Source organism: Phyllobates terribilis, unplaced genomic scaffold, assembly GCF_046119375.1.
Source record: "Phyllobates terribilis strain yellow unplaced genomic scaffold, ASM4611937v1 Scaffold_3__8_contigs__length_932513732, whole genome shotgun sequence".
Taxonomy (NCBI): domain Eukaryota; kingdom Metazoa; phylum Chordata; class Amphibia; order Anura; family Dendrobatidae; genus Phyllobates; species Phyllobates terribilis.
Window position 1 is genome coordinate 179,275,099 of NW_027362763.1, and position 25,910 is coordinate 179,301,008.

Consider the following 25,910-nt stretch of genomic DNA (forward strand, 5'->3'; position numbering starts at 1 on the left):
AAATTTGCCGAGATAATTCCTGCCATAGAAAGGGATTCACGCAAGCAGGAGTATCAGCAGAGTCTGTTACAGAATCTTACATGTGCTTTTCCACAAAACACTAGTGGTGCACGTAGTGAATCTCACAGTTCTAACTTGCAAACCGTGGGACTGTCGAGTCTTCATCACTCAAACCGTAACAGTAACACAGTATCTGCTGGTAACAGCAATTTTGTGGAATCGTTTCACCACTTTTTTAGACCATCCTTTGCAAGGCCACAGGAGACAAGACGTCTGACACATAGTTAACGCCTAGAGAGGATGGTACTGGAGTATCTCCAAGTGAACATCGAAGCTATGACTGTGTCACTGGACCCTTGCTCATTTTGGGCTTCCAATCTGGAAAAATGGCCAGAGCTCGCCACTCACGCCTTGGAGATCTTGTCATGCCCTGAAGCCAGCGTTCTCTCTGAACGTGTGTTCAGCGCTGCTGGTGGTGTGCTGACAGATAAGCCCACGCGGCTGTCCACTGAGAATGTAGACAGACTCACGTTCATAAAGATGAACAAATCATGGATCCGCAAGGACTTTTCTACCCCTGTGTCATCCAGGGGAGACTAAGAGCTTGAGGATTTGGTAAAATCACCTCACCAACCGTTTTAAGCAACTCTGGGGCAATTGATGCCACTTAAGTGGTGTCTGTGCCACAATTTTTGGAAAAAATGGAGACTCTTTTTGGAGTCCCCTTGCTGTGTTTTACGTGACGTTAGCATCGTCAATTCCAGGTGGGTTGGGTCGCTCCCCCCCCTTTTTAATGTAAGAAACTACATACACTATGGCTTGGTGTAACACAGATGGTTGAGTCTGAAGAGTTGTTTACTCAGAGGTCTGCTCCAAAGCTTCAGTGTCTGCTAGTCAGCGTAGAATTTTTAACTGCATCTAGCCTAGGCAATACTTTGGGCGTAGTAGCCCAGCTGCGAAGCAAGCTGCACCGCCTGTGTATCTAATAAGAATTTTTAAATGCATCTAGCCTAGGCAGACTGTGGGGACCCCCAACCAAACCCAGACACTCAGCCCCCCTACCGCCCCCCTTTCCTTGACAAAACAATAATGTAACTCTTACAACTGGATGGGTGAGGATCGGTCACTGCTTTATTAACTCTTTATACTCATTCCATTAGAAAGGCATTTTATTTCTAAAATAATTCAGCTTGTTTCAGCATGCCCTGGGTCTCCACACCGGCAAGTTGGCCAACAAGTGTAACTCTCCAACATGTCCTTTCTATTTCCAGGCCACGGAGGATCCTGCGTACTCCTATGCAGGACTCTGACCCCCATCCATCACTCTTAACGCTTGTTCCACTCCATCCTGGAGTCCTGACAGGAATATGTCCAGTCCAATATCCATTAAGTGAACACCGTCGGGCCGTATGAGGCCTGCTTCATCTCCTTCCAGTTGTCGGTGTTGTATCACCACACCGCCTCTGTCTCTTCTAAATTTTGCCATCCGAATATTTATTACCCGCCTTGTCCGTTCGATGGCCGTGATGTCTCGCGCACCTTGCCATACCGCTATCGGCGCAATCTCTGACCATACTATAGTTAGTTTTGTGAAAAATTCTCTGAAGCGCTCAGTGTCTAGTTTCATTATTGCCATTAGTTATGCGCTCTTGTGTGACCTAGGTCGTTTCCCCGGGCCTGTATAACTAAGATGACCGGACCTCTTGCCTCTCTCCCTTCCTTGATTACCTCCATTAGTACCTGTGGCCATAGCTGGCCTCTAATACCTCTCCAGTTGAAATATGTGTTACGAAACTCTAATTTCCTTCCGTCTGGTTGGACTTTTTTCTGCCCAATATATATACGAGTGGCCTATCACCCACACTGTTGGCTTAGCGTCACCTGTAAAAGAAACAAACCATGTTAGGATAACAAGTCCGGTCTTATGTATCTCGCCAAACACGTGGATCGCCATCTCCCTATCCTCTGAACTTCCATTTGTGACAGTCCTGCTCTTGCTGCTTCCGTGGCCGCGCCTATGCGGAATGAGTGTGTCCCGTAATCTTTGGGGTGGTTCCCTGCCGATGATATGCATTTATTAAATATAGCTTGGAACTGGTATCTTGATAATGGCGTTCCATCAATGTGTGATAGGAAGAAATTACTTTGTGATCTGATGGTTATATATGTTTTTACTATTGTTACCCGACTCAGCATACCATTTGTGGGTTGTAGAAGTACCCAAGTGCCCCTGCCCGCTGGAACCGTTTTCGATTTGTGTATGCGTACACGTATTGCATTATTGGCTATGACTACTTCCTGGTGTAATAAGCGTCCACTGGTGGTAATTTTGGATTGAGGGACTAATTCGTTTATACATAGCGCCCCGAAGAAGGCGATCGCAAATGCAGTAGACAGTAGTGTTGCTTCAAATTGTGAGTGTCATGTTAATGGTGTTATGGATATGATGTGAGAAATCAGTTTTAGTGATACTGGACGGGGCGACTACACTCCTGTCTTGGCTGACCCCTTTTCCACCCTTTTATGGATTTTCTGATGATGAATCTCTTTGTCACATCTCCCCAATTCAGTAGTTGGAAGTGAAATGCTACTCCAGTCAGATACCGCTGCGCTGACGCCCCTGATATGCCCCTCATCATTAGCTGGTGTAGAAATTCTATGGTGACTTGTAATCTGGCTTGTTCACATTGGTCAACCCCTCTGCCTGCTACTAGTCATGTCCACTCTTCCCATGCCTTACCGTATGCTTGCCACGTCGACGGGGCAACTGACGCTCTGATTAAAGGCATCAACTATTTGCCACTAGATCCCATAGGGAGGGTGGGCAACTGTTGCCCAATGGGTGGGCGTTGGGGAGGAGCTCAGTGAATATCTGCCAATTGAATTGTGATAAAGCGATAGCAGCAGCTTTAGACCCCTCAGCACCGTGGCTAGCGCGGACCCATGCATTGTGGTTTAGGCACAGGAATGCTAGCCGGCGTAGACGGGAGAGACGATAATGCAATCTTATTAATTCAGTGCGCTAGGCTGGTGTTTTTTGTTATGAAGCGTATATTTTTGTTAGCCAGGAGCGCGCCCCAAATTTCTATTGCTACCACTATTGGTAAGAAAATTTTTTTTTCCGGGCTAGATGCAGCTAAAAATTATTAGTAATTTCAAAGCTGGTGGAGCTTGGTATAGATGGCCTAATACAATGAGTACCACACACTGCTACTAGGCCCAAAATTATTTTCCAGGCAAGATGCAGCTAAAAATTATTATTAATTTCAAAGCTGGTGGAGCTTAGTATAGATGGCCTAATAGAATTTGTACCACACACTGCTAATATGCCCAAAATTAGATTACAAGCAAGATGCAGCTAAAAATTATTATTAATTTCAAAGCTGGTGGAGCTTGGTATAGATGGCCTAATACAATGAGTACCACACACTGCTACTAAGCCCAAAATTATTTTCCGGGCTAGATGCAGATAAAAATTATTTTGAATTTGCAACCTGGTGGAGGTTAGTATAGATGGACTAATAGAACAAGTCCCACACACTGCTACAAGCCGAAGCCCAAATATTTTTTCAGAGCTAGATGCAGATAAAAATTATATTGAATTTGCAACCTGGTTGAGGTTAGTATAGATGGATTAATAGAACAAGTCCCACACACTGCTACAAGCCGAAGCCCAAATATTTTTTCAGAGCTAGATGCAGATAAAAATTATATTGAATTTGCAACCTGGTGGAGGTTAGTATAGATGGACTAATAGAACAAGTCCCACACACTGCTACAAGCCGAAGCCCAAATATTTTTTCAGAGCTAGATGATGATAAAAATTATATTGAATTTGCAACCTGGTGGAGGTTAGTATAGATGGACTAATAGAACAAGTCCCACACACTGCTACATGCCGAAGCCCAAATATTTTTTCAGAGCTGGATGCAGATAAAAATTATATTGAATTTGCAACCTGGTGGAGGTTAGTATAGATGGACTAATAGAACAAGTCCCACACACTGCTACAAGCCGAAGCCCAAATATTTTTTCAGAGCTAGATGCAGATAAAAATTATATTGAATTTGCAACCTGGTGGAGGTTAGTATAGATGGACTAATAGAACAAGTCTCACACACTGCTACAAGCCGAAGTCCAAATATTTTTTCAGAGCTAGATGCAGATAAAAATTATATTGAATTTGCAACCTGGTTGAGGTTAGTATAGATGGACTAATAGAACAAGTCCCACACACTGCCACAAGCCGAAGCCGAAATATTTTTTCTGAGCTAGATGCAGATAAAAATTATATTGAATTTGCAACCTCGTGGAGGTTAGTATAGATGGACTAATAGAACAAGTCCCACACACTGCTACAAGCCGAAATATTTCTTCAGAGCTAGATGCAGATAAAAATTATATTGAATTTGCAACCTGGTGGAGGTTAGTATAGATGGACTAATAGAACAAGTCCCACACACTGCTACAAGCCGAAGCCCAAATATTTTTTCAGAGCTAGATGCAGATAAAAATTATATTGAATTTGCAACCTGGTGGAGGTTAGTATAGATGGACTAATAGAACAAGTCCCACACACTGCTACAAGCCGAAGCCCAAATATTTTTTCAGAGCTAGATGCAGATAAAAATTATATTGAATTTGCAACCTGGTGGAGGTTAGTATAGATGGACTAATAGAACAAGTCCCACACACTGCTACAATCCGAAATATTTTTTCAGATCTAGATACAGATAAAAATTATTTTGAATTTGCAACCTGGTGGAGGTTAGTATAGAAAGACTAATAGAACAAGTCCCACACACTGCTACAAGCCGAAATATTTTTTTGAGCTAGATGCAGATAAAAATTATTTTGAATTTGCAACCTGGTGGAGGTTAGTATAGATGGACTAATAGAATGATGCTATGCCCAAAAGGTTTTACTTCACTAGGTGCAGTAAAAAATTTTTTATTCTATACACAAGTGGTGTAGCTTGCAACACAGATAGGCTACTCCACTGACTAACACAAACTGCAAGAGGCCCAAAAGGATTTGCTTTGCTAGATTTAGCCAAATGCTGTGAAAAAAACTTGCACAGCACTGGCACAGACCTGCCTGACAAAAAGTGATAGGAACTGATGTAACCTAGCCCTGAAAAGGACTGCAATTACAATTAGTCTTTACTCCCAACCTATCTATTTAAGAGCACAGACCTGCCTGATAAAAGTCGTAGGAAATTATGTAACCTAGTCCTCAAAAGGACTGCAATCACAACTATTCCCTACTCCCAAGCTATCTGTAGATTTGTGCGAAAATTGGCTTGAAATTAACACTGAAAGTATAGCGCACACAGCAACAGCGGTGCTGTCTAACACGCAGCTGCAGCAGTGAGAAAATGGTGGCGACGGGGAAAATGGCTGGGTCTTATAGGGCAAGGACATGTGAAATACACTGCCAATGACACATGCCCTTGCTTGTGTGAAAAAAAGCAGTTTGCTCCGTGTGTGCGCTGCTGATAGGCTGACAGATTGCACCTCCCCACTGTAAATGCGGGAAAGAGAAAAAAAAAATGGAAATCTTCATTATTTCTGCAGAGATCCATCCCCTGCCCCTCCCCTCGCCCCGCTGTACACTCAAACTGCGTATTAACATTCATTTTCAGCATTACTGAGAAAAAATCCAGTTATGATTTTGGTGCACGAACAGTTATCGAACATATCCTCGAACAGCCGAATTTTTTTCAAATTGTTCGTGTTCGCCGAACGGCTAGAACACCGCCCAAAACAGCTCGAATTTGAGATTGGCGAACAGTTCGAGTCGAACACCGCTCAGCTCTAGTAAGGAGCACCTGATCCGTTCCTGCCCGGTGAAGCCGGGAAACTCCAGAGTCTAGGACCGCTCGGAGAGGTCGTCCTAGGCAAAAGTAAATCCTCTTCGTCCTTGACTTTATCCGTCTCTATCTCCTGGGGAGAGAATCGCTACTTTGAAATTGCACACCTGGATTCCGGAGCTGCTGGGAACCTCATTTCCCAGTCCCTGGTAGAGAAATATCACATTACCACCAAACCTCTGGCTGAACCAGTGGCAGTCGCCTCCATGGATAGAAGACTCCTTCCGGTGACCATCCTGCTCGTCACAGAACCTATAACCCTGCAGGTGGGAATGCTGCACTTTGAGAGGATCTCCTTCCATGTGCTTTCCAGTCTCTCTCACTCCCTATTGCTAGGTCTACCCTGGCTTCAGAGACTAGAACCCGTGCTGAACTGGCAATCCGGTGAAGTTCTTCGTTGGGGGCAGGATTGCCATAAGACCTGCCTGGTCCCGTTCTGCCCGGTTCGTCCGCCACCCACCCCGGCTAATCTACCCGGTTTACCGGCACCTTAGCTGGCCACACCGGTCAGAAGAAGACCTTCCTGCTCATTACCTGGCATTACTGGTGGCCTACCCTGCGCAAGGATGTAGTAGACTTCGTCTCGGCCTGTTCGTCTTGTGTCCGCAACAAAGTTTCCAGACATCTTCCAGCCGGTCACATCTTGCCCCTTCCCGTACCTGCTGCCCCGTGGCAGCACATTGCTATGGACTTTATTACAGATCTCCCTGTTTCTGCTGGTTGTACAGTCATTTGGGTGGATGCCGACCGCTTTTCTAAAATGGCCCACTTCATCCCCCTGCCTGGTCTCCCATCTGCATCGGAGCTGGCTAAGGACTTCATCCTTCACATCTTCCGTCTCCATGTCCTACCCCTCCACATTGTGTCGGATCGAGGAGTTCAGTTCACCTCAAGCTTCTGGAGAGCTACGTGTAAACTGCTGGATGTCACCCTGTATTTCTCCTCCGCTTACCATCCACAGTCCAATGGCCAAAGTGGAGCGTATCAACCAGATCCTTACCAGCTACCTCCGGCACTTTGTTAACGCTCACCATACCGATTGGGTGGAGCTCCTATCATGGGTCGAGTTCTCCTACAACAACCATGAGAGCGAATCGACTTCCAAGTTCCCATTCTTTGTAGTCTACAGTCAACATCCCCAGATTCCGTTTCCTGTCTCCGCTTCTGTGGACAACCCTGCCGCGGAGTCTCTGGTCAGTGAATTTTCCACCATTTGGGAAAATACTAGGTCCGCACTTCTTCAGTCTTCCGAGCGGATGAAGAGACATGCTGACAAGAGACATTTGGATCCTCCTCTATTCCGTCCGGGAGACAAGGTTTGGCTCTCCTCCAAACATGTTCGACTCAAAATACCCTCCTATAAGTTGGGTCCTCGGTTCATCGGTCCATTTGAAGTCCTCAAACAAATCAACCCACTGGCCTACAAGTTAAAACTCCTGGCCACCTTGCGGATTCCCAATTCCTTCCACATATCTCTCCTCAAACCAGTTGTGTTTAATTATTTTTCCAACAATCCAGGTACCCCCCCTGCTCCGGTTTCCGCTGAGGGCGTTTTTGAGGTAGAGAACATTCTGGCCACCAAGAGGGTAAGAGGAAAGACCTTTTTTCTGGTGGATTGGAAGGGGTTTGGCCCAGAGGAGAGAACTTGGGAACCCAGGGAGAACATTCATGCCCCGATTCTCCTTAAAAAATTTCTTTCTGGCCTAAAAAAGAGGGGGCGTAAAGGTGGGGGTACTGTAGCATTGGCTTCTCTACCCCCTGCCAGGCAGAGACGCCGTCCCTCTCACAGCCGCGCTCCCCGCTCCTTTTCCTGCTGCTGCCGGCGCTCGCAGCTTCCCGGGCACTGTGCCTAGGGCACGCGCGCTCCCTACCTCTTAAAGGGGCCGCGCGCGCTGCCCTAAGGAGTCCACAGCCAATTGCCGGAGGTCCTCCCATAAATAAGGCACCTCCTCCAAAATGGAGGTGCCCAAGCAATAGTTGATGCACAGTGCACTTACCTCTGCTTCAGCCCTCAGGTCCCGCTGCTAGCCTGACTACTAGTCCTGCCCGCCAGCCAGACTAACAGTCCAGTCCGCCAGCCTGACTACTCTCCAGCCCGACAGTCTGTCTTCCATCCAGTCCACCAGTCTGTCTATGGGCTTTGCCCGCCTGCTTACCTGGAAGCACCTGCCCGCTACCTGCCATGCCTACCTGGATGCTCCTGCTTTCTACCTGCCATGCCTACCTGGAGACTCCTGCTGTCACTTGCTGTGACCACCTGTCAGCCTACCTGGAGGGTCCTGCCTGTCACTTGCCGTAACCACCTGTCAGCGTACCTGGAGGCTCCTGCCCGTCACTTGCCGTGACCACCTGACAGCCTACCTAGAGGCTCCTGCCTGTCACCTGCCGTGACCACCTGACAGCCTACCTAGAGGCTCCCGCCTGTCGCCTGCCGTGTCTGCCAGTCCATCCACCCAGATCACTCGTCAGCCTGCCTGCTGTGCCCATCTGCAATACCGGTCAGTCCCTGCCATCTGTACCGTGGGAGTCACCTGCTCCCTTTCAAGGTCATCCCCAGAGTATCACCTGGTCCCTCTGCTCAGATCCTCCCTTGTCACGGAGTCGATAGCCGCCGTACGACCTAGGTCACTCCGAGTTGATACCTAGTTACGCCCCTCTGGGTCCCTCCTTGCACCGCAGCACAGAGGTTCCACCATCTGGATCCGTAACAATAATATTAGTAAATTTAAGGCTTACAATTTAAAGCTGTGGTTCTCTGTCAGACATATCACTGAAAAGACTTCTAAAATCATACATTTCTTCCATTTTCATACTGTTGCAGTGTGTTGGTGATGTTATTCACATTAGGTCTCCGTGTAGAATAATATTAGTAAATTACAGACCTACATTTTAAAGCCTTGGTTCTCTATCAGACATATCACTGAAAAGACTTCTAAAATCATACATTTCTTCCATTTTCATTCTGTTGCAGTGTGTTGGTGACGCTATTCACACTAGGTCTCCGTGTAGAATAATATTAGTAAATTACAGGCCTACGATTTAAAGCTATGGTTCTCTATCAGACATATCACTGAAAAGACTTCTAAAATCACACATTTCTTCCATTTTCATTCCATTGCAGTGTGTCGGTGAAGCTATTCACATTAGGTCTCCATGTAGAATAATACAAGCCTGCAATTTAAAATTGTGGTTCTCTGTCAGACATATCACATATAACTGCATTCCAAAATCAGCCATTTCTCATGAACATGGAAAATATTGTCCTCCATTTAAAATGGGCACGGTGCATGGCAAGGGACAGAGAAATAGACGTGATGGTAATGGTGCATGCAGAGGCCCAGGACGTGACCGTGGGCAAGTTGAAATTGTGCCACAACAAACACCCAAATCTTCTCGCTTGACCTTCTTGTCCCAATTACTACGGGATCGCAGAGCACCACTATTGAACACAGAGCAGTGTGAAATGGTTATTGATTGGTTAGCAGATAATGATTCCAGTCGCTTGTCCACCACCACCTCCACCCTGTCTTCCACACGGTCAAATCTCAGTAGCCATGAGTCGGGACCGCATATTCCTCACCCTGATCCACGTTCCTCTCACAATGCCGAGTGCCCGGAGACAGCTGATCCCACACTTGGACACTCCGAAGAGCTGTTCACTTTTCCATTTATAGATTCAGGCCTCTGTCCTGGCATGCTTCAAGCGAGTGAAAAGGAGAACCCGTGTAGCGATGCCCAAATATTGGAGCAGCCACGGTCATAAGAAGGCTATGTTGGCAATATGCAATTGCTGTTGCAAGAGGTGGATAATGATGATGAGGCACAATTGCCAGAAAGTCAGGAGGTGGACCAGGGTGAGAAAGTGGAAGACGAGGTAGTGGATGATATAGTAACTGATCCAACCTGGCAGGGTGACACACAGAGCGAGGACAGCAGTACACAGGGGCAGGGAGGCGTAACACCAAAACAGGCAGGAAGAAGCAGTGTGGTGGCCGCAGACACATGGCTGGAAAGTGTTCCTCATAACGCCAAGACACGACAGAAGTTGCCAGTACAACTGTTAGGTTTTCCCGAGTCTGGTTATTTTTTAAAGACTCTGCAGATTGCCCCAAAAAGGTTATTTGCACCTCCTACCAGGCCAGCATCAGCAGGGGAAGCAAAACTACCAGCATGACCACCACCAGCATGATCAGTCACATGGCAGCAAAGCACCCGACTAAGTGGTCCGAACCCCAGGGTCCAGCAACAGTGTCTGCGGGTGACACCACTGCTTCTTCTGCTGTTGTGCGTGCACGCCAATCCCCTGTCCATGGCGCATGTCAAGATGCCTCCCGCCCTGAACCTGTCATTGCACACTCTTAAGTAGCACCATCAGAAAGCACGTCCATGTCCTTGTCCCAGCACAGAGTTCAGTTGTCCCTACTCCAGTCCTTGGAACAAAGCGCAAATACGCAGCTAATGCCCCACAGGCCTCACTGCTAACTTCACACATTTAGCGAATGCTTGCGCTCGAAATGTTGCCTTTTAGGCTCATGGAGACGGAAGCTTTCCGCAACCTGATGGCGGCAGCTGTCCCTCGGTACTTGGTCCACAGCCGCCACTATTTCTCCTGGTGTGCCATCCCTGCATTACACAAGCACGTGTCCCACAAAATTAGACGTGCCCTCAACAACGAAGTTAATGGGAAAGTCCACCTAACCATGGACTTGTGGACAAGTGTCTGTGGGCAGGGACGGTACATCTCGCTGATGGCACATTGGGTTAATATAGTGGAAGTCAGGACCCAGTTGGAACTTGGGACGGAACACGTCCTCCCGACGTTGAGGATTGCGGGCCATTGTTCAATCAGAGTTGCCCCCACATTCTACCACTCCTACACCTTCTCCTCCTCTGCCTCTTCAGAATCCATCTCTGAAATGATCACATCAGTCACAAGCTGGAAGCACTGCAGCACTGCCTCGGCCAAACAGCAACAGTGTGTGCTGAAGCTAACATACTTGAGTGACAAACCACACAACGCTGAAGAGTTGTGGACAGCTCTGAAAGAGAAGGCAGATCTGTGGCTGACACCGCTGACCCTACAACCAGACATGGTCATGTGTGACAATGGTCGGAATCTGGTGGCGGCTCTGAGGCAAATGAGCTCACACACGTACCATGCCTGGCTCATTTGCTTAAACTCGTGATTCAGCGGTTTCTCAAAACCTACTCGGTTCTACTTGTCAAAGTACGCCGCCTGTGTGCCCATTTTATAAAGTCAGCTACAGCTTCCGCTGCCTTTGCAGTGCTTATGCAGTGTTTGCAGCTTCCAGCTCACCGACTGATCTGCAATGTCTCCATGCGTTGGTACTCTACATTGCAGATGTAGGTAGGGATTTGTGAGCAGAAGAGGGCAGTTGTTGACTACCAGCATCAACAAGGCCATCGGTATTCAGGTCAGACTCCACACATAATACCTCAGGAGTGGACATGGATATCAGACATCTGTACCATCCTTCAAATCTTTGAGGACTCCACCAAGATGGTGAGCGGCGATGAGGCCATAATTAGCGTCACCATCCCTCTTCTCTGTCCTCTGAAATGCTCTCTGCTCACAATTAAAGAGGATGCAGTGCAGGCGGAGAATGATGAGAGCAAGGAACTATACAGGGTGATTACACACAGCCCAGCCTCATCTCATCCCAACGTGGATTGGGTGACAATGAGGAGGAGGAGGATGAAGAACAGGAGCTAGTTTTCTGCGTTATAGACGGCACTACCTGCACAACTGTCATACCGTCTGTTCAGCGTTGATGGCCTGAGGACAGGGAGGAGGAGGAGGAGAGCATGGTTAAGACATGGAAGTCTTGCATTTTTGCACTCTGTTATGTTACGCTGACATTACCGTGACCCTCGAGTTGTCCAAATTTTGGTTGACAGTCATTACGGGTTGGTGACGCTTCTAGACCCACGCTGCAAGGAGAACTTTATGTCTCATATTCCCTTGCAGGACAGGCCTAATAAAATGGTGCAGTAAAGAAGGCCCTTGTTGTGGAATTATTAAAAAAATCCCATCTGAAAACACTGGCGGCAGAGGTAACAGTTCGTTGGACAACCAAGGACTACAGGCGAGAGAGATACAAATGCAATCCAGCAGAGGCAGGGAAACACTGTCAAAGTTCTGGGACAGTTTTCTCAGACCCTCCCATCGCACAGGCCCTGATCCATGGGGTACTCTCACAAGGAGTACTAAGTTTCGGAAGATGGTAAAGGAGTACCTTGCCCACCGTACAAACATCCTCCGTGATTCCTCGGTGCCTTATAATTATTGGGTATCCAAGCTGGACACGTGGATTGAACCGGATCTCTATGCCTTGGAGGTCCTGGCCTGCCCTGCCGCTCATGTCTTGTCAAAGCGGGTTTTTAGTTCCGTCGGTGGAATTATAACCGATAGGCGCATCCACCTGTCAACTGAAAATGCTGACAGGATGACTCTTACAAAAATGAACAAGGGCTGGATTGGGTCAGACTTCTCAACACCACCGAATAATAGCAGCGTAACATAAACTCAAATACAGTGTGTTTTTTTGGGAGGTCTAACTCTATTCCCATGCACCTCTGTCGTCACACCCTAACATGGGTATGCGCTTCCTGATTTTGTCTATTTCCTCTTGTCCTCCCCCTTCTCCGCATCATTATCCTCCACCACCATATCAACACCATATGTACCATATCAACATATCTACATCTCTTGCAAGGGGCATTGGAGTTCCTCCACATTTTTTGGCAGCCATTGCTTCACTGCATAGGCAAACAGTATGGGAGACAGACTTCCTAATAATGGGAACATTGTTTTCAGGAGGCCCTCCGACCTCTATGTCTCTTGCAAGGGGCATTAGAGTGCTTCCAAATTGTTGACAGCCATTGCAGTCACTGTATAGGCAAACAGTATGGGAGACCCGCTTCTTTCTAATGGGAATTTGTCGTTACTGTGGCCCTGCTCTATGAGTCTTTAAATTGTTATTGGGGTTTTTCCTAAATTTTGGCAGCTGTTGGACTGACTGCGTACCCTATAACTGTATAGCAGACCCTCTCCTTTCTAATGGGAACATGTTGTTACTGTGGCACAGCTCTATGTGTCTTTAAATTGTTAGTTGAGTTTTTCCTAAATTTTGGCAGCCCTTGCAGTCACAGCATGGGCATTACCAGTATAGGAGACCCGCTCCTTTATAATGGGAACATTTTTCTTACTGAGATCCTCCTCTATGTTTCTTCAAAGGGGTATTGGGTTTGCTTCCAAATTTTTCGCAGAACTTGCAGTCACTGCATACGGAATAACAGTATAGAAGACCTACTCATTAATAATGGGAACAACAAAGCATAGCCAGCTGATGGTTTTCTAACAATAGCGAGGGCCGACTGCTGTCCTTTAAGAATAGTAAGGGCGGCCTGATGACCCTATAAAAATAGGCTTTGTGAATTTCAGAGTCCATCCATCATAAATGAAACAGGATGTGTCTGATGATGTGTCACACACCACATGGCCAGATAAGGTTGTAAAATGTTAAAATGACATTTCCTGGTGAATGCATTTGTCTTAAAAAATAACGTAAAAAAAAAAATACAATCGGATATTTGTTTAGTATGAAAACCAGACTCGACAATGTAACTTCAATGTAATCACATTGTTCAACTACTGCACCTCCTCCTCCAGTTTGGCCTCTATTTCCAAAATTATCATATCAGTCACAAGCTGAAAGCACTGCAGTACTGCCTTGGCCAAGCGGCAACATGCTGTGCTGAAGATAACATGCTTAATGCTTAGGTGACAAACCGCCCACCGCTGCAGAGTTGATGAAAGCTGTAACACAGCAGCCTGATCTGTGGCTCTCACCGCTGATCATAAAGCGAGGCATGGTCGTGTGTGACAATGGGCAGAACCTGGCGATGGAGAAATGACAGCAGTAGTAGATATGATTTCCCTCCATGCCAGTCCTTTCACCGAGCTAAAGAATATGGCTGTGGCAAAATACAACTCCCATTGAGAAGCAGTTTCAAACTGAAAAACATTGGACCCACAAGAGGATTTCATACTGAGGGCTCACCTCTCTCCCCTGCTCAAGAGCCCCATAGCTGCCGCACAGTTTGCGCTATCAAGGACTCTCCGGATGGAGAAGCCAGGGCCCACCTGAGGATTCCCTGGTGGGACCTTCCAACCCTGCCAAGAAGCAGTCCTGGCTCAGAAAAGTGTGTGGGAAGGTTCCCGTACACTCTATGGCTCCTTTTCTACTGAGGGGGAAACCCACGCAAACATGAGGAGAACATACAAAATCCTTGCAGATGTTGTCCTTGCTGAGATTTGAACCCAGAATCCCAGCGCTGCAAGGCTTCAGTGCTAACCACTGAGCCAATGTGCTGCCATTCACCCTTTGATATATAACAGGCTGGAGAAACTTGTACCTACTGCCACTCTATCTTCAGCTCCTTTGTGAGAAACTAATGTATTTGGGCAGTCACTCAGTCTACCAAATAGAATTTCTGAGAAGGAAATTGGGGATGGCTTCGCTACTGGTACTGGGGCAGTGCTAATACCATGGCATCGCACCATAGTTCGCTGGAAATATTACAGGCTGGTAGGAGGCAAGCAGATTCCCACAGAAAAGTATCAGCAGTAATGTTCAGAGACCCTTGCTTGTGGAAGGCGGAGATGATACTGGGAGAAATAGTGGCGACTGGGGACCGAGTATGGACACCCGGCCGCCGCCATGAGGTTGTGAAAAGCTTCTGCCTCCATGAACCTAAAAGACCACATTTCAAGTGCAAGCAGCTGCCCAGAAATCTGGCAATTTACTATTGCAGCCTGTGGGTGGGTGGATGCATAATTGCTCTTGCATTCCATGTAACAGAAAACTAAGCAAATGGTGGCCTCTATTATCATGGCCTCACCTTGGCACTATAAACTCTCCTGATGGGTTGGACGGTTCTCTGGTGGGCCCGTCCAACCCTGTCGAGAAGCAGCCCTGGCTAAGAAAAGTGTGTGGGTGTGGGAAGGTTCACGGACACTCTATGGCTGCTTTTTTAATGTGGATTGGACGTGTTTATGCATGTTATTTCTCGAACCGCATTGCAGATCAGGCCGGTGCCCAACTCTGTAGTCATGAAATTAAAGGGCAAAGAAAGATGTTTTTGTGTCGAAGCACCACCAACAAGTGCGAGCTGATGTTGGATGGGCTGCCATTGCTTATGCGACAAGCTGCATTAGTGCATTAAAGGACTTCCTGGGAGAAATAACAGCTGGAGTAGATACGGTTTCCCAAGTCCTTTCACCGAGCTAAAGAATATGGCTGTGATGAAATACAACTCTCACCGACAAGCTTTGGATTGGCTCTATACCATCCCTGGCCACACTCACTGGTCCACGTGTTTGTGGTTAGGCGGTGCTTCCCAGTAAGTGCACTGGGGAGGGCACGGGTAATGTTGTAAGACCCGTGCTTGTGGAAGGCAGAGACAACACCGGGACAAACAGTGGCAGATAGGGAGCGAATATGGACACCCGGCCGCCGCCATAAGGTGGTGGACAGCTTCTGCCTCAACGAGCCTAAAAGGCCACATTTCAAGTGCAAGCAGCTGTGAAAAATTTGGCAGTACAGTATTGCAGCCAGTGGGTGGGTGGCTGGCTGCATACTTGTGCTTGCATTCCATATAACAGAAAACTAAGCAAATGGTGGCCTCTGTCATCATCATGGCCTCACCTTGGCACTATAAACTCTCCCAATGGAGAAGCCAGGGCCCACTTGAGGAGTCTCCGGTTCTCTGATGGGTCTGTCCAACCCTGTCAAGAAGCAGACCTGGCAAAAAAAAGTATGTGGGAAGGTTCCCGGACACTCTATGGCTGTTTTTTTTAATGTGGATTGAACATGCTTAATTGCATGTTATTTCTCAAGCCGCATTGCAGATCAGGCCATTACCCTCTCTGTAGTCATGAAATTAAAGGGCAAAGAAATATGTTTGTGTGTCGAAGCACCACTGACAAGTGCAAGCTGATGTTGGATGGGCTAGCATTGCTTGTGTGACAAACTGCATTAGAGGACTCCCTGGGAGAAATGACAGCTGCAGTAGATCCAGTTTCCCAAGACCTTTCACCGAGCTAAAGAATATGGCTGTGGTGAAACACAACTCTCACCGACAAGCTGTGGACAGGCTCCGTACCGTCCCTGGCCAGAGTCACTTGTTCACATGTTTGTGGTTAGGCGGTCCTTCCCAGTAAGTGCACTGGGGAGGGCATGGGTAATGTTGTGGGACCCCTGCTTGTGGAAGGCGGAGACGACACCAGGAGAAATAGTGGCGGCTAGGGACCGAGCATGGACACCCAGCTGCCATGTGGTTGTGAACAGGTTCCGCCTCCACGAGCCTAAAAGGCCACATTTCAAGTGCAAGCAGCTGTCAAAAATTTGTCAGTATAGTATTTCAGCGTGTGGGTGGGTGGTTGACTGCATACTTGCGCTTGCAAACCAAGGAATGGGTTAGGGACAAATGAACGCTGCGCTGGGACAAGGACGTGGACGGTGATTGTTGCAAGTCTGCAACGACAAAGGCATCTTCACATGCACCAAGAATCACTTGTGATGGGCATACTTTTAGGCAGTGACCTGGGAGTCATAGATGCTTCCAGGGGTCTTCCCCATGCTGTTCCCATGTCTTTTCAGCACTGTATGCATGTGTCTGATGATGTGTCATACACCACATGGCCAGATAAGGTTGTAAAATGTTCAAATGACATTTCCCAGTGAATGCATTTGTCTTGGTTAAAAGCAATGCAAAAGTGCAAAAACGCATCAAAAACGCAATGTGTGAACATAGCCCAAGGTGTGGAGGAGCATTTTTGTTTTTGTTTATTTAGCCTTATATACAAGTCATTACCCTGTAAAGGATGTTTCTTAACATTTTTTCCAGGAAAATCGATTTTCGTTTTGCATGTTTTATTGTGAGTCTATAAAAGTGGCGTAATTCCTCTGACAACATTATAGACTGCTGGGAGGAGCCGCCGGAAAAATGCTTTCCCATAGACTTCATTGGGCTTGTTACTCGGTCCAAGCACTCGAGCATTCCAATTTGCTCGACACGAACAACGAGTATTAGAGCATTTTTGCGCTTGCTCATCACTAGTCTATATACAATACAGCATTGGTCATATGCAATCTCAATTATCATCCTAAGGCCTCCTTCTTACGTCCATGTAAAACCAGTACAGGAAAACAGTACCCGTGTCATCAGTGTTTTGGATCAGTCATCAGTGTTTTTCCGGTGTGGCTAGAAAAAATAAATTGCAAAGCTTCTCCTATACTTTGCTATGTTAAACGTGTACAGCACGCAGATGACACACTGATGCAATCCGTGTGCTGTACATATTTTACACGGACCCATAAACTTGTATTGGCCCTTGTCTTCCTTGCTTCGGGCAAAAAATGGTCATGTCTCTATGTGGTTTACACGGATACACAAACACAAGATCCATGTTAAAACACAGACATGTGAGTTGCCCCATAGGTTATAATAGGTACCCGTGAAAAAACAGATGCAACACATACCAGAAACACATTTGTGAAGGAGGCCCAAGTGTTGAATGCCAGCTGAAAATGGAGCTTTCTATTTCTTACACATTCCTCATCTGTATTAAAGCTGTTAAACAGTTGCAAATCATGCACACGGGAGTGATTCAAACATAACACCGAGTAGCTGTAAATACTCGGTGCTCGGCCCGAGCATACTCGGCGAAAGGGTTTACAGAACATACTCGCTCATCACTAGTCGGGATCTGTTAAAGGGAATGTGCCACAGATATTTACTATCTAATCTGAGAACAGCATAATGTAGAGATAGAGACCCCGATGTGTTACTTACTGAACTGTTTAGTGTAGTTTTTTTTTAAATTATTGTTTGATCAGCAGGACAATATCACTAGAGATCTATTGGGCCTACTGTCAAGTAGTCCAACCACATCCATATCACTTATTGGCAGCTTTCTGCCATTGTACTGTACAGTGTACAGAAAAACCTACCAATCAGTGGTGTGGGTGGTTTAATACAGGGCTCAGCATTCTGAGAACTGCTAGATTTACAGCAGAGAAAACAATGATTTTATCACCCAGTAAAGTGAAATATTGCTGGAATTGGGATCTCTGCTCCTACATCATGCCGTGGCTTTCCTGACTTGAGCGTGACAGCTGCAAAGAAGTAGTACATGAAACCATCATGCTCGGGTCTGGAGAGCCACCGGCCAGGTTGAGCTTGGCATTACGGTCTACATCCAATGTATAAGGCTGTGTGACTCTTCCCAAAATGTGTTTATATTTCTATTTTACACATTTAAAGATTTTTTTTATTTTCTATATGTACAAAAAAGCAAGTACAGACATATGTTTCACATAAATAGTTACATTTATGTAATTTTATATTATGCTGGTTTATATTGGCATATTCATATTTTGCATCACCTAATATAACCATAGGAAACCCTCATCTAGTACAAAACAGCAATACATCTTTTTCATAGAAAATACGAATGCATGGCTCCTATCGCATTGAAAAAGTTGCCCACTTACCATACGAAGACGCGTTATGAAAAATGTATTATTTTGTTAGACTGAAGAAGCAGACAATTATTTTCTTATTACTTGGCACAAAAAACCGCCCACAAATATCTCATCCAAGGTCAGCGGCTGATTTACTTTCCGCCATGCAACACTTTCAGTCATAATTTGTCAGTTAGCTTCCAAATGACATGAACCAGTGACTCTTGCAGTTATTACCTAAACTGTTCATCATTCGGGCATCTGTTTGCTTCATGCAAAATGCACACAACATGCCATTGTTTTCTTTTTGCCAACAGCCAACTGTATTTGTGAAGCCAAGTGATGTAAAAACCAGATGCTCTCCACTTCTGTGATGGCGTGTTATTATAAAACCACCAGACAAGAATCCTCTCGAATTCACATATATGACTGGCAGCAACCTGCACTTGTCATTGCAAATGGAAAGCTAGTCTTGACAGTTTCTGTATCAGACACATCAAATGATACTTGATTCACTGGTCATTTCCAGCAGTAAAATCTGCTTTATGTAGCATGTCCTGCATTTATAGAAGCAATATGTTAGATGAAGGCTGGGGAGAAAAGAATCAGGTCAGCCGGAGCACTCCAGCTGTTCTGGAACCATATTCCCATAATGTCATTCAAGTCGACTGCTGAAAGCTATTCGTCCATATATATTGGTGTACTTCAATAAAGAGTATAGCTCTAAAATTAACACTAACACTTGCAGGATTAAGAAAGGATCTCAATTTAATCAAATGTATTAATTTTAATAATTAATATTGGCCAAAACTGGCATGTATCCTACAACAATACAATTTACAGGGCAAAGGTTTATAGTAAATTCTACTATTACTGAAACTTTAGGCAGCCATTACTTTTCCTTTGTTAATTTTACCAATTTGCAATAGTGATGATCCACTACTGCTATTTTTTTGCTCAACCTAGTCTAAAATATTTTACTAATAGTGAACTTTTTGGCCACTAAGTTAAACACTATGTCTGGTGCCAAACTAATAAAGCTCATCACCCACAAGAACACCATCCCCACAGTGAAACATAATGATGGCCGTATCATGTTGTGGGGATGTTTTTTGGCAGCAGAGAAAATGGTTAAAAATGGTTAAAAAGGGGAAGATGGATAGTTCAAAATACAGGGATATTCTTGAGCAAAACCTGTTTCATTCTGTCATTGATTTGAGACTGGGATGGAGGTTCACCTACCAACAAGACAATGACCCAAAACATAATACTGAAGCATCACTCCAGTGGTTTAAGGGGAAACGCGTAAATGTTTTGTAGTGGTCTAATCAAAGCCCAGACCCTAATCCAATTAAGGCTCTGTGGTCAGACTTGAAAATTGCTATTCACCAGAGTAAACCATCTACTGTAACTTGAAGGAGCTGGAGCAGTTTTGCCTAGAATAATGGGCAAAATCCCAGTGGCAAGATGTGGAAAGCTCATGGAGACTTATACAAAGCGACTTGTAGCTGTAATAGCCACAAAAGAAAGCTCCATAAAGTACTGATTTTAGGGGGGTGAAAAGTTATGCACACTGAAGTTTTCAGTTATGTTGTCATATTTGTTGATTGCTTCACAATAAAAAAAAAACAAATGTTCACAATTGTAGGCTTGTTCTTTTTCTTGAACTGATGCAAACCCTCAAAAAAAACAGTGAAATTCCAGATTGTGAGGTAGAAAAACATAAAAATGCAGAGAGAGTGAATATTTTTACAAGCCACTGTATTTATGTAGAATCTGCATTGTAAGAATTGGAACAGGACCCATCAGAGTTCTTCTGAATTGATCAATTGATCTTAAAGTAGATGTCCAGGATTAGGGTGCTTTCACACTGCGCTTTGACCCAAATTTGTTGGTCCCGACTGGTCTTACGTCCAAACGCCTCCACTTCCCCTTGCAAAACTGCATTTGGGCATATGCGCCAACGGGGCCATATGCCATGGTACTGACAGAGTCAACATGTTCACTGACGTGCATCATTTTCCAGTGTATGCTCTACTGGAGGTTGACACTCAGACACTGTCCACTATGTCAGAGTGTCCACCTCCAGTAGGCATATACGCCTGAAAATGATGCACAAAAGAGTATACATTGGCTCTGTCAGCACCATTATAGGCAATGGCACATATGCCCGAATCTCACTTTCTGGGGGGTTTAACGTAAGCTCCAACAGGTCCAACAAATGTGGCACAAGGCACAGTGTGAAAGGGCCCTTAGGAAAAAATGTACTGCTTTTTTTTAAAAAAAAAAAATCAAGGCTATGTTCACACATTGTGTTTTTGCTGTGTTTTTTTCCGCAATGAGAAAAAGATCCTACTCACCATCATAGGATTCCCATGTAGTTCGAAACATGAAGGACATCTATGCCTGGGTGCAATCAGTAGCAGGGAAAGGTAGAAAATCTAGCTTCACAAACTCTTTTTAAAAAATATGACTAAGAGCGTTATACACCTGAAACGCGTAAATCTACTGTGGGGAGAAAAAGTATTTAGTCAGCCACCAATTGTGCAAGTTCTCCCACTTAAAAAGATGAAAGAGGCCTGTAATTGACATCATAGGTAGACCTCAACTATGAGAGACAAAATGAGAAAGCAAATCCTGAAAATCAAATGTCTGATTTGGAAATACATTTTTTTCAAATTTTGGTGGAAAATAAATATATGGTCAATTACAAAAGTTCATTTCAATACTTTGTTATATATCCTTTGTTGGCAATGACAGAGGTCAAACATTTTCTGTAAGTCTTCACAATGTTGGCACACACTGTTGCTGGTATGTTGGCCCATTCCTCCATGCGGATCTCCTCTACAGCAGTGATGTTTTGGGGCTGTCGCTGGGCAACACGGACTTTCAACTCCCTCCAAAGGTTTTCTATAGGGTTTAGATCTGGAGACTGGCTAGGCCACTCCAGGACCTTGAAATGCTTCTTACGAAGCCACTCCTTCGTTGCCCTGGTGGTGTGCTTGGGATAATTGTCATGGTGAAAGACCCAGCCATGTTTCATCTTCAATGCCTTTGCTGATGGAAGGAGGTTTGCACTCAAAATCTCACGATACATGGCCCCATTCATTCTTTCATGTACACAGATCAGTCGTCCTGGTCCCTTGGCAGAGAATCAGCCCCAAAGCATGATGTTGCCACTCCCATGCTTCACAGTAGGTATGGTGTTCTTTGGATGCAACTCAGCATTTTTTCTCCTACAAACACGACGAATTGTGGTTCTACCAAGCAGTTCTACTTTGATTTCATCTGACCATATAACATTCTCCCAATACTCTTCTGGATCATCCAAATGCTCTCTAGAAATCTTCAGACGGGCCAGGACATGTAATGACTTAAGCAGGGAGACACGTCTGGCACTGCAGGATCTCAGTCCCTGGCGGCGTAGTGTGTTACTGATGGTAGCCTGTGTAACATTGGTCCTGCCTCTCTGCAGGTCATTCACTAGGTCCCCCCACGTGGTTCTGGGATTTTTGCTCACCGTTCTTGAGATAATTTGGACCCTACGGGGTGAGATCTTGTGTGGAGCCCCAGATCGAGGGAGATTATCAGTGGTCTTGTATGTCTTCAATTTTCTAATTATTGCTCCCACAGTTGATTTATTCACACCAAGCTGATTGCCTATTGCAGATTCAGTCTTTCCAGCCTGGTGCAGGGCTACAATTTTGTTTCTAGTGTCCTTCGACAGCTCTTAGGTCTTCACAATAGTGGAGTTTGGAGTGTGACTGAGGTTGTGGAAAGGTGTCTTTTATACTGATAACAAGTTCAAACAGGTGCCAGTACTACAGGTAATGAGTGGAAGACAGAGGAGCCTTTTAAAGAAGAAGTTACAGGTCTGTGAGAGCCAGAAATCTTGCTTGTTTTGTAATTGACCAAATATTTATTTTCCAAAAAAATTTGAAAAAAAATGATTTCCAAATCAGACAGTGTGATTTTCAGGATTTGTTTTCTCATTTTGTCTCTCATACTTGAGGTCTACCTATGATGTCGATTACAGGCCTCTCTTATCTTTTTAAGTGGGAGAACTTGCACAATTGGTGGCTGACTAAATACTTTTTTGCCCCACTCTATACTATACCTTCTCCATTGATCCTGTAGCCAGGCTATGAATTAGGAATTTAAACAATTTTTTTTCACAAAAATAAATGGCTTTCACATTCTGCTATACCTGCGTCTTTTTTTACCAAAAATGCTACACAAACTGATAACAGCAATTTTGCTGCGATTTTTGCACTTACTCATTGCTTTCTATGGGTGAGAAAAATGATGCAAAAATGCTCAAAGGATTTCATGGTGCAGATTTAAAAATGCAGCGTTTCCAATTCAATCAGGGATAAAAAAAAAAATTAAGCGCGTGCTTGAGATTTCTGAAATCTCATAGATTTTGCTGATACCGTATAGAGTAGCTTTTAATTTGCATAAAAAAGCTGCAAAAATGAAACATATGAACATAGCTGTAGTCTAGTCCAATGGCCTGCGAATGACTTCAGTGAGCTGAGTTATAATATCAGACATTGCTCTTCGATAAGAGTCAAACTGTTTTCGGGTGAAAAGAACTCTTTTCTTCTAATCAGGTGCACCTCTTTTAAGAAAGAAATTTGGATATTTTAAATTGCATTCAGCAGAATTTCATGAGATCCATTGTTCCACTTATGATGCATACTCTATCATGCTGCAATATTATGCCTGCATACATTTAACCTAAAATACAAGCCCCGATATATCATGATATTCATATCAGAATTCTGACGTAAAACACCTTCGAATATCACAGAATTTTTGCACAATATGAAGTATCACAAATTTTGGAGTTTTCATGCCAGCTTCGGGCAGCTGCGCCAAAATGGGTGGAGCTCAGGAGGAGTGCGCAAGGCCTGCCCAACAAATTCTTTAAAAGTGTCAGTATTCCTTACGCCAGAAATGTTTCTCTAGTCCCTGACTGGAGTAACATTTCTGGCAAGGCGCACACCACTGATAAAATGCACCAAATTCATGAACTGACATTCACCTCTTAATAAATTAGCCATGTTTTCTTCTTGCATGACTATCATTAGGACTTGCATAGAAAATGCCAGTCTTAATGAATCAGGATCAAGATGTCGGTAGTGTTGATCTGTTATGTCAATCCTCACACCCTCATTGAGATCTGACAGATCCCATAATGAGATAATATGATCTGACTTACTAGTAATGGCTGTGAAAAAGATTGTATAGTGAAAGCAGTTTTCCACTGTCTCAAAAGTGGCATCCAATTAATTGCCCAGTTGTAAAACAGTAAATACAGACAGTACTCTCCTTACATGGTTCCAAGCCCAGCACTACGCTGCTCTCTGTGCATTAGCTGAAACATTGATGTCAAAATAACAGTACACATCAATTACTGAGCTGTACTGCTCTACAAATGCTTTGATCTTTCAAGCTCAGTGATTGGCTGCAGCGTTCATGTGCACTGATGTTGTATTGTCACTGCTTCTTTTATTACATTGTGACTAGATCAGCAACCGAGAGCAAGCGTCGGACTCGGAGAGGGTGAATACTGTCTGCGTTTCTTGTTTTACAAATATGCAACCATTTGGACACCACTTTTATGAAAGTGGAAAATTCCTTTAAGAAAATCTACTTATTTTAATACCTAACTAAGAAATTTGGAGTTAGTAAATTGGAGTCCTGTGGTGACAATCCTCATCTCTTGGCCAGAGCAGTGTTCAGCTGCAAAGAGATTCTCTCACTCTGGAGGACCCTTCATGTTCTGCTTAGACAGTCCAAAGTCTTGTGCAGCCACTAATGTCTCCTGTGGTGGAGGCAGATTTTCCCACAGATTATAGCTTTTCACTAGTTGTCAAAAGTGAACGCCGGCTTTAGTAAAGAAAGCTATGATGGTGCTTTGAGCAGAGTCTAATCTAATGGTCACCATGCTATGTGAACGATCCATCCTTTGACTATTGTTTCCGAATGATAACACATACAATTTGTTCTACCTGACCTGTAACCAGTGTAATATTTTACAGAACATCTGGGCAGTTTTCCACTGAGATTTATTCTTGGTCTTGTTTTCTGCTAACTGAAGCCCATCATGTGTGACCATTCACCATAAAGCCGATGCTTCACCCTCCAAAGATAATACACAACTGTCACATTTGTGAACCTGAAAATTATACTGGAAATGTTCTCCATGAGTCATACATAATGAAAAAACAATCACACATTAACATCTGTTTCCCGTGTGACAAGATAGGAACACTTTCCTTTAATTATATGATAGTTTTGCTATGGTTCTGCATGAAGGAGCAAACTCTGGTAACATGTGTTAAAATCCCAATTTTGTGTTTGGAGTCTTGATTTTGTCTTGTATAGCTTTGTATTGGCTCATTAAATTATTATCAACTGATGCCAGGCTTTTAGCTTGTTTTACCGAGCACTGAATATATAATGATGACTAATGTCCAAGATTCCACTACACAAGTGGATGCACAGTCATATAAACAGGATTTAGGATCTATTTGGGTTATTATTATGCAAATCTAAGTCATTAATCACTGAGGCAGATGCCATGAGTTCATTTTGAAGGTGTCTTTGAATTCGGAGGCAAATATATCGTTGATTCATTTTTTAAGTGACTTACGTGCCATTAAAAGAAAACTCAGACTTTGAAGAAAAAAAAACATGGCATGATAAGAATTATTGCCCATAAAGCAGGTAATTAACATGGTGTTAAATGTCCTTTTAATTCACTTTCTAATGCTAAGATGCAAAGTAAATTGGTCCAATTTGCTCCTTCCTGCTAATAATTTTAAATGCGATCAGATGGAATGCAGATTTATGCAAATGAGGACTATTAAGACCAGAACAAATAAATGTCTATTTTCACATGAAGGCTTCTTCATCAGTTTGCAACTTCGCAGGATTAAAAGGCTAAAGAAAAATCTGTAAGACTTACATGAAGAAGTTACTGTAAGCAAAGCGAGATGTGTGTTATGACTGTGTACTTTGTATACTCTATTCATAATATTTGGTTTCTCAACAATGGGAAGCCAAGAGCATTGCTGGATCCCTTCCTCAAACACTAAGTGAATAATTTACCAACTCCGAAGACTCCCAAAATGCAAAGTCAACTACACCTACATTTTCTTCCTCAAAACTCAACAAAACTCAATCTCTCACTGACCCGCTTGTAAGTTATTAAACATCTCACTTCCTGAAAGGAGGTAGAAAGAAAACAAAATACAACAACAAAAAACACTTATTTAATTCTACACTATTTAAAGAGGACCTATCATCTCCTGGGAAATCTCATGAAGTAAAAGAAGAATAAATACTAACCACTGAAATATATATAATTAGTAATGTGCAAATCTTTTGAAATCTGACGAATTTTCCCCAAAATTAAACTTATGGATAAAATATTGTCTTGAATCTCAATAAACACACAGCCTCTAATTGATCGTTGA